Source organism: Sciurus carolinensis (assembly GCF_902686445.1).
Source record: "Sciurus carolinensis chromosome 14 unlocalized genomic scaffold, mSciCar1.2 scaffold_101_arrow_ctg1, whole genome shotgun sequence".
In the NCBI taxonomy this organism is placed as follows: domain Eukaryota; kingdom Metazoa; phylum Chordata; class Mammalia; order Rodentia; family Sciuridae; genus Sciurus; species Sciurus carolinensis.
Genome location: NW_025920105.1, coordinates 2,173,765 through 2,184,466, shown reverse-complemented (window position 1 = coordinate 2,184,466; position 10,702 = coordinate 2,173,765). Strand labels below are relative to the sequence as shown.

The following is a 10,702-nucleotide window of genomic DNA, read 5'->3' as shown; positions in this document are numbered from 1 at the left end:
ACACTGGATTTGCATATGCTGTCCCAATTATATGTCACATTGCTCAAGGCAGGCTAATGCCCAAGGGTACTCCAACCTTTTCAGTTCATCTGTTGGTAGACATTTATTTTTTCAGTTTTGCAAAGTGTATGCCTCTCAATTCATTTATAACTTTAAGAGGGAACTCAAAACAGGAATAAATATTTATTTGGTATATCCATGAATGGAGGGAGAATCAGAAGACTCATATTCTACTATATTTTGAAAATCACCCCTCTTAACATGTGCTTTTTGGGGTGTTAGGATGTAATTCCAGTGTCACACATATTTTGCACACAATCCCTACCAATGATCTCTGCCTCTAGTTCTAACATCTACCCTTAGGTAAGATTGTATTATTTATTAACATTAAACAATTTTTTGATATGATTGGATTTATACAGGCCCACTTATTGCACTTAACAATAAAAATGATATTTATATTCATATTCATTTACCTATAAAATTTTCTGTATTGTGATTTCTTGGTCTTTAAATTACTGTAATATTATAATTTTATAATATACATGTCAGAAAATGATAGCTGCTACTTTTACTCTTATAGTTCAGAGAGTTCTTGGCTCATATCATATATATCTTTATTCTTCTAGGAGAATTTTAGAACTTTTGCTCTCATACCTCCTTTAATTAAAAGTAAAGTATGGTACAATTTGATGGGGTATTAATATAGATTAACTTGGGGGAAATTGTCATCTTTATAAAGATGAGTTTTATTATCCATACAAAAGGTGTGTAATTTTTTCTTTTATGTGCTTCTCTGTATTTTTATTTTCTTAAATTCTGCACATTACCTTTTAAATATGCTTACATAGAAAATGCAATTTTTATGTGACATCTGTATAAAATATAGTTGTTTCATAGCATTTGTGAAACTGAATGTCATATAACAAAAAAATGTGTCTGACTCTAGTAACCATTATTTTCACACTTTACTCTTTCTTCCTAAATGTATATCCTCTTTAACCATGGCCATGGTTTTGAAGGTTGGAGGAATATTGTTATATCCTCAAATGTACAGGTGCTGTAATTTCAGTCTCTGTTTCTGGTGGGGTGTATCATGTATATTCAACAGTAAAACAGTTTCTAAAAATGAATAACAGTTTAAACTCCAACTTTACTTCCTGAGAATGCATTTATTCCACATGTTTACCAATACTATTTAATTTTGTGTGTATGATTTTATTTTTTTATTTTTTTTTAAATTTTTTATTGTAAACAAATGGGATACATGTTGTTTCTGTTTGTACATGGAGTAACAGCATACCATTTGCATAATCATACATTTACATATGGTAATGATGTTTGATTCATTCTGTTATTTTTTGCTTCCCTCCACCTCTTCCATTCCTCTTTTCCCTCTATACAGTCCCTCCTTCCTCCATTCTTGCCCCCCAACCCCCCATTATGTGTCATCATCCACTTATCAGCGAGATCATTCATCCTTTGTTCTTTTGAGATTGGCTTATCTCACTTAGCATGATATTCTCCAATTTCATCCATTTGCCTGCAAATGCCGTAATTTTATTATTCTTTATAGCTGAGTAAAATTCCATTATATATATATATATATATATATATATATATATATATATCACATTTTCTTTATCCATTCACCAATTGAAGGACATCTAGGTTGGTTCCACAATCTGGCTATTGTGAATTGAGCAGCTGTGAACATTGATGTGGCTGTTTCTCTGTAGTATGCTGATTTTAAGTCCTTTGGGTACAGGCCGAGGAGTGGGATAGCTGGGTCAAATTGTGGGTCCATTCCAAGTTTTCTAAGGAATCTCCACACTGCTTTCCAGAGTGGCTGCACTAATTTGCAGCCCCACCAGCAATGAATGAGTGTATCTTTTTCCCCACATCCTCTCCAACACCTATTGTTGCTTGTATTCTTGATAATCACCATTCTAATTGGGGTGAGATGTGATTTTATTTTACATTAATTAATTTCTAAAGATGTTGAGTTTTTTTAATGATTATTGAACACTTAGATGTCTCCTAAAGTGGTTATTCAAGTATCTTGCCTGCTTTTCCTCTGTGTATGTCTTTTTCTTTCTTCTTATAACTTTTTGATTATATTTGAGGTAATTAGTTTCACTCTGTCACATCTCCTTGCAACTTTTAATGGAATCATTTAATAAAAAGAATTTTTATTTTGATATACAATTTATAAATTTAAAAATATTATTTTGTGCAACTTTGAAAAGAAATAATTATTTATTTTCTTCTTTTTCTCTTTTATGATATTGGGCATTGAAACCAGGGTGTCCTATTACTGAGATATATCCTCAATCTTTTTAAAATTTTATTTTCATATGGGGTTTTGCTCAGTTGCTTGGATTGTCCTTATATTTGTGATCCTCCTGCCTTAGACTCCAGATTTCTGGATATTTCAGGTGTGGACCACCACATGCATCCTATCTCACTCTGTCTTAATTTTGAGTGCTTTATATTTTCTTTGATATTCAGTATTATTTATTCACAATTCTTATATTCAATATTGTTATTTGGTATAAAGGAAGGGTACAATGCATTTTTATTATCACACAGATGTCCCAATGTCCAGCAACTTCCTTTGGAAAAAATTCCATTTTTATTCTTCTCTGCATTGCAATCTCTATGATTTATCACTGTCTAAATAGAAAGGGATATATTAAGAGTGTGTTCTTGAGTTTCACCATTTATTTATTTCATTATGAGGTATAAACTGAATGCTGTAACTTCATAACATCAGTCATGTGTGGCACCATGATGTTTTGGTCAGTGATAGCTTCATGTACAACAATGGACACAGAAAATAGCCTAGAAATGTAGTAGTTTGTACCTTCTAGATGCTTGTCATTTCACTCAGATATTTGAAAAGCAACAGAATCATCTTAGAATAAATTTTCCAAAATGTATATCCATTAAATGAGACACACACACACACACACACACACATATGCATATACATGCAGTTATATAGTAAATAATCAATGTAATTTTTACTTGTCAAATTTACCAGAGCTATTTCAATTTCATTTGCTTTTTAAAAACACCAACACTGATGCTGGTGATTGTTTCTGTGGTATGTTCATTTTCAATATTTTCCAATTTTTCTCCTTTGCTTAGATTTTCTTTTCTCTACTCTACTTTTTAAAAAAATTAACTTTTTCCAAACTGTTGATATGAATGCTTTGATAATAAATTGTTAGTCATTTTATGGTTTACTAATTTATGTCTGCATGCTTCACTTTTAAACTCAGCTTTAGATGCATCCTACTATTTTACAGCCTTATGGAAGTTTAATTGGCACATATTAACATGTATATTTCTTAGGTATATACTTTGATCATCTGGCATACAAACATACTCATGTAAACAGCACCACAATCAACAAAATTATTATATCCATTACTAAAATTTGTTTCATAGTATCCTTTTAAATACCTCCTTCTGTTCTTTCCCATAAACCTTGATGTAATAAATTTGATCTTATTGAGCACAGTGAGCACAGCAAGAACAGGTAAACAACAAAATTAATAGAGATCTTTCAATTACAAGGGAAACATACCATATACTATTGTTTACATCAAGAAATAGAATGTTAATGATGCCCTGTCAAGTCCTTCATGAGCTCTTCCTCTTAATACCCCTCTATAACCCCAAATGGTAAGTCCTCTTTTTTTTCTATATAGTACAATTTATTTTTAAAAACAAACAGGCAAACAATAAAACAGAAATGTTACCCCCTCTTTACTCATTAAAACAAAAAGGGGAGAAAAGTGGAAAGCTATTGGCTTGTTTCCAACCCTGACCACACCCCAGCCTGCTGTTCTCTGATAGCAGTGAATGTGAGCTGAATCTAGAGATTAAGAAGGAGGGAACTGGAGCAGGATGTGAGGCTGGGGGCTGTTAAGAGAGGGTACCAGAGTACAGTGGTAGGAGGGAGACAGGAGCAGGGAAGGGGGAAAGGGCAACTGGGCACCAGAAAGAAGCTCAGATGGAGCAGGCCAGATAGTGTAAAAAATGGCAGAGTGAGCAGGGAGTGTCAGCATGTAGACAGGAGGAAATGAGAAGACTGCAGTAAAAAAGATAGTGGCATGTCTGGTGCAGATCTCCAATCTACAAGCATGTGAAATGTTCACAACCTAGTTTTTTTCTACTCTCATTTCCCAAGAGACATCCCATCCCACACCCATTAAAAGGGTCCTCCTTCTGTCACTCAATTTCTGATTTCTGCCAATCTGAATTCACTTTATCTTCTTCCTCCTCTTCTTCCTCATCTTCTAGATCCCATTTATTCCCCTCTCCCATCTTAGCAGGTTCTTTTTCCTCCACAGCCCACTTCCCTTCCTCCTGTACCACTTCTTTATTTTACTCTTGCCAGTTTGCTTTAGCCTTCAATTTCTTCTTATCCTTCTAAATAGCCACTGCCTCATGTTTTTCTCTGAGATGGTGTTGGGGTTGGCTTTGTACTTCTATGAATGCTGGATTCTAGTATCCATATTGAAGGTTCTTGGGCTGCAGAGTGTGGTGGCACGTGGAGGAACATTTCCCAGTGGTAAAGGCAGCAGTGGTGGGGGCCACTTGGAGCATTCTCAATGAATATTTTTTTCCACTTCTTTCTAGGGTAGAATGGTTCATGTCTTGATAGTACCACTCAATTTTCCAAAATGGCTTTACTTTTACCACAGCAAGCTTGACAATACCAATTACCTAAAATCTCTCTGACCACTATATTTTTTCCTCCCTGGTGAGTATACAATAGTCTCTGTTGGCTTGGATTTTACTGTCCTTAAATAGTATTATTTTATACTCAATTATATGTTTGTCATTTGAATGTGTCCTACTTTGTAAAATATTTCAAAATTTTTCATTAGTGCTATAGTCTGTTGAGATGTATTTTTTTTTCCTAAAAAATGTAGGGTACCTCATATATTTTACACTACACATAATTCATTAGAAGTGTTCACTAAAAATACCTCTCACACTTTTGATATTACCTTTTAACATTGAAGATATGCTGACATAAATTGACAAAAGTAGAATTCACAGAGGTGAAGTTCTAGAAATTTACAGGGTAGAATCTTGGAAAGGAGGAAGTAACACAATCAGATAACTGAAGTGCACATGAACTCCCAGAGTTTTAAGGTAAATGCCAGGACCCATTTGCACTGTGGAGGGATGGCCAGTCACATGCACAAAGGGTGAAAACAATAGTAAGTTGGGTGATCTGTGGTTACATGCAACTGAGTAAGTTTCCAGAGGTCTAGTCAAAAACTGAGGTCATACCTGCTATATAAACAGGGCTGAGTCCTCAGTTCTACTTCTGGAATTGACTGTTTCTGAGCCTTTTTGAACTTGGGGATATTTCAATTTTCTGTTAAGTATTTTAGAGGCAGTTCCCTATGTAGCTCTCTCTCTGTTTCAATAAATTGTGTGGATCTTTGTCCTGTCCTGTTTGTTTTCAAACCCAGCATCTTCTGCTTTTCTTCTTTTTCCTGTTCTTAGAGCTGCATTTTTAACATCCTGGCAAATATTGCTTGCAAGCATAAACATGTGGATATCATGCCATCTGCTGTTCTATGGGGCTAGGCTGTGTGAGGTTTGAGGGCAGCTGATGGTGCACCATCATGTTGTATGCAAGGTGCATTTATTATCTTACTTTTGAGGGCAACATCAAAACAAAGGGAAGAGAAGTTTTAAGACCATAAGCTGAGAAATGCTAGCAGTTGCTAGAAACTGGAATGATTCTTTTGTACAGTCTCTGGAAGGAGCATGGTTCTGCTAACACTGTGATATTAGTTCATTGTCAAGATATCTAAAACATTAATAACTGTAGTAAAATAAATTTCTATTATTTTAAGTAACATATTTGTGATGATTTATTTTCAACAGCAATAGGAAAATTTCTTTTCCACAATTTAAATTAACTGTGCAACCAAAGGCTAAAGTGATAAATCTTAAAACTAAGTAATAGTTGTCAAAGTTGTGCAAAACTTTAGCAAAATGTGATTGAAGATTACTATCTTATTGTCAAAAATGGCAATAACTTGATCAGATAACAGCTTTATCTGATTAATTGTTATACTCTGCTTCTTTCCTCAATTGCAAATTCTTTGGAATACAAACTATGTATTGTGAACTGAAGAATATTTCTTCTTTGGTTTTGACAATGTTTTTTAATTGATATCTTAATAAACAGTCTAAAGTTGTTTGTGACTTTTTTAAAATTTGCAGTGAACAACCCTACTCTATATAAGTTGAGGTCTGATGCTGACCTAAATTTTCTGAAAACATTTGTTTTTAATTTTGTAAGTTGGTGGGTTTCTTTCCTAATTCTATGTTTTACTATTTGAGAAAAGGAGAATTTACTGGATAGTGTTTCTACCATCTCTTGTGTCTGGTAACATGTTCATGGAAGTTTCTTGTTTTGTTTGTTTGATTTATATTTATAAGAATTAGGGTTTGGCTGAGATTCTCACCAGTGTTTTTGACCTATTCATACTGAAAAGTTTTACAACTTGCCTATGTCTCTTGCTGTTTTGATTTTCTGGTTTTTCCAAATAAGGCATGAAAGAAGTAATTTTAAAGTGGATTTTTTTTCAAGGTAACAATTTCTAAAAATATCAGAATTCTCAAGTGAGCTTAGAAAAGTAACAAGATTGAAGAGAAATCAGTTTCTTGACTAAACTAGATGCCCTTAAGTAGATGAATGGATAAAGTAAAAACTGTGATATACTACAAATTGGAATATTATTCAGTCATAAAAAGAATAAAATTATGGATTTGCAGGTAAATAGATGGAGTTGGGGAGAATACCATGCTAAGTAAAATAAACCAATCACAAAAAACCAATGACCGAATATTTTCTCTGATAAGTTGTTGCTGATACATAGTGGGGGAAGGTTGGATTGTGTAGAGGAAAATGAGGAGAGGTGAGGGAGTGTGGAGAAAGAAAGATGTGGAATGAGTAAAACAAAGTTACCCTAGGTACATATATGACTACATGAATGGTGTGACTCTACTTCTGATACAACCAGAGAAATAAAAACTATACTCCATTTGTATACAATGAATCAAAATACATTCTGTTGTCATGTCTGACTCCATGAGAATGTTATAGGCCAGACTCTAAGGGAAATAACTAAACAGACTCCATTTTGCTCTGAGACTCCATGTTATGTAGGAAATAAGCTTCTCCTATGGGAACACCCCACCTCTGTACCCATCATCAGTTACTTGGTGTGACATGTTTAATAATATACAATGGCAACTCCTTTGTAATAACCAATGTACCATGTAAACAGTAATTGTGTGGATGTTAGCAACCATTCTTTAGTTTGTACCTAGGTAAGTGTTAGTTTGACCCACTTCCCCCTCTGTCGATGAGCTCATGATGTTAGTTTGTAATTTTGAATCATAGCAACAGACACTAATGATTGATGTGATTTTTGGTATAAAAACCCCTACAACCCTGTGGTTGGGGCTGTTCTCCCAATAGCCATTTTTGGGGGCATTGTGTGAAACAGTCAGCTGGTCAGCTTAATAATAACTGTCAAATTTGGACTTCTCAGTGGTGATCAGTCTGTTCTTAAGTTGCGCCCCATAACAGCAAGTATCATAATTTAAATCTTTTTTATGGCTGTAAAACTCCTGTGTTTGTGTGTGTGTGTGTGTGTGTTTGTGTGTGTGAGAGACAGTTTCTTACTCCATTCATCTATTGAAGGGCATCTGAACTCTTCATAATTTGTTTATTGTGAATTGTGCTGCTATAAATATAAATGTGAATGTAACAAATATAGTTTTAATTACATGTAGTTATGTATCCGTGGCTATTTAGATGTTTTTCTGATACCAGTATAAATCAGTCATAAGATCACTACACTAATAATCAAATATTATTTGAACATATATATATTTGATTAATAGTGAAGTTTTCTATATATAAATATCTAGCATATTAATGTAAATGTTCCTTTTTTCTTTTTTTCTTTTGATTCATTGTACACAAATGGGGTATAACTATCATTTCTCTGGTTGTACTTGAAGTAGAATCACACCATTTGGGTAATCATACATGTACATAGGGTAATGATGTTTGTCTCATTCTATTATTTTTCCTTCCCCTACCCTCCCTATCCCTCAATTTCTTCTATAAAATTCAACCTTTCTCCATTTTTGCCTCCCTCCCATCCCCCATTATATATCATCATCCACTTACTGGATAAATGATTCAGCCTTTGTTTTCATTGGGATTGGCTTATTTCATTTAGCATGATATTCTCCAACTCCATCCAATTAGCTGCAAATGCTATAATTTAATTCTTCATTGTGTTTGAATAATATCCCATTGGGTATATATACCACAGTTTATCCATTCATCTATTGAAGGGCATCTAAGTTGGTACCACAATCTAGCTATTGTGAATTGAGCTGTTATAAACATTGATGTAGCTGTGTCACTGTAGTATGCTGATTTTATGTCCTTTGGGTATAGACCAAGTGGGATAGCTGGGTCAAATGGTGGATCCATTCCAGGTTTTCTAAGGACTCTCCATACTACTTTCAAGAGTGGCTGCCCCCATTTACAACCTCACCAGAAAAGTATGAGTGGTTTTTTTTTCCCCCACATTCTAGCCAACACCTATTGTTCCTTGCATTTTTTTTTGATTTATGAAACTTTATTGAAGAAAAATAAATCAATTACTAGCAGAGCTATTAGTTGATCACTCATCTATTGACAACTTGCATCATTTATTCAGTGCTATATTAAACAGTATATTGGAAGTAATAGCTCCAAGCCTCCTAACAATGTAAATGAAAATTACAAAATGTTTTGAGACCCTATTTTGGAATACAAAGGGTGTTTGACTTCCAATTTTCATTCTCTGTAGAACAAGAACAGGTCATTTCTTTATTGGCATGCATAAAATACATCACATTTTTTGTCCTGCTGATGCCATAAATTCAATACAAATTCTCCAGCCACATCAGTTATGAGCATAAATTATATCATGTAATCTCAAATCTCTAACAGTGAAAGGTTTAAATGAAGTGGATGCTTCTAGAATAATGTTGCTTCCTTTGATGTGACAGCTGAGCATCCATCTCCCTCCCCCTCAGATGATTTCTTCAGTATGTTAGAGCAGTGAGGAATGGTTTAGTCTCATAACCAAGTTAGAGTGAAGACATTTGCCACATAATACACATGCTCCATTTTTTAAAAAAATTCTGAATCTTGGGTAATTGTTCTCTTTTAACTACTTTGTAGTTTCTAAAAGCAGTTATTGTCCAAAGCTGGAAGAACTTAAGTCTTCTCAGATGAGCATGTGAATGAATGGAGGAAGGTACACAAAAATAAAATTAAAAAAGATGAGGTCTGATAGGGGAGCAGCCATATAAGATCAAAAAAGGAACACTAATTTAAAGTTTATTCCAGCTACAATGCATGTTATTCTGACTTTAAGGTAGCATCACATGGCATACTTCTGAGTCCATTCCCGAGATATTCTATTGTACTTATCTCTGTCTGTTTTATAGATCTGTGCAATGTCTGGCACTAAAGGATCATCTGGGTTTGGATCACATAGCAGTGAACAAATGGATAAGAGAACTTTAGAAATAGTTAAAGCAGGAGACCATTGTGATCTTAGAATATTGAGACAAATGCTGCCATTGCTGTTAATATTTGGATGATAAATTCTTGTAAATGCAACCTTAGGTGGTTTGAAGGGGTAGTCTGTAGGAAAATGAATTCAAAAAGAATACACACCTTGATATGGGCAGTCACTTATCATTCCCAACTGGACATGTAAAACATTGTACTGGAGGGTCACAGGCCAAATCACTAAGTTCTTATTAATCCATTTCAGTGCCATAATCTGTGATTTTTGTCTGGCTCCTTATTATCTCAGTGTGCTCTCAAACGTCCGGCCAAAACTCTTGATTATCCGGGTGTCGGGGAAGAATTGTCTCTTTTTCTCACACTGGCTGTGCCAGACACAGGCGCCCAGCCGACCAGGGGCGGGCCTCCCTTCCCTTCCCCTAGCTGTCCACATCCACGCATACAGAGGGGCCTGGGCCTCCCTCAACCTGCGGCCTCGGCCTCCTCCCCACGCGACAGCTGGCGCCTCCCTGTAACTACGGGGCTCACACGCACAACACAGCCACAAGATGTCCGTCTGCTGTTGCTTGTATTCCGGATAGAAGACATTCTAATTTGAGTGAGATGAAATCTTATGGTAGTTTTTATTTGCATTTCTCATATTACTAGAGATGTTAAATATTTTTTCCTATATCTTTAGATTGCTTGCAGATCTGTGAAGTGTCTGCTCATTTCCTTAACCCATTTATTGATAGGGTTATTTCTATTCTTGGTGTAAATTTTTTTGAGTTCTTTATAGATTCTGGTGATGAGTGCTGTATCAGAAGTGTGTGTGGCAAAGATTTTCTCCCACTCTGTAGGCTCTCTCTTGACATTGTTGATTATTTTCTTTGCTGAGAAAAAGCTTTTTAGTTTGAATCTATCCCAATTTTTGATTCCTGCTTTTATTTTTTGTTTTGAGAGTCATGTTAAAGAATTCTGGTCCTAAGCAGACATGATAAAGATTTGGACCTACTTTTTTTTCTATAAGGCGCAAGATCTCTGTTCTAATTCCTAGGCCCTTGATTCATT

General features: G+C 34.9%; 1 pseudogene; it reads right to left on the bottom strand.

Moving 5' to 3' along the window:
• Positions 1 to 9,500: 9,500 nt before the first annotated feature.
• LOC124973211 (ubiquitin-conjugating enzyme E2 D3-like) lies at positions 9,501 to 10,240 on the bottom strand (annotated as a pseudogene).
• Between the last annotated feature and the right edge of the window lie 462 nt (positions 10,241 to 10,702).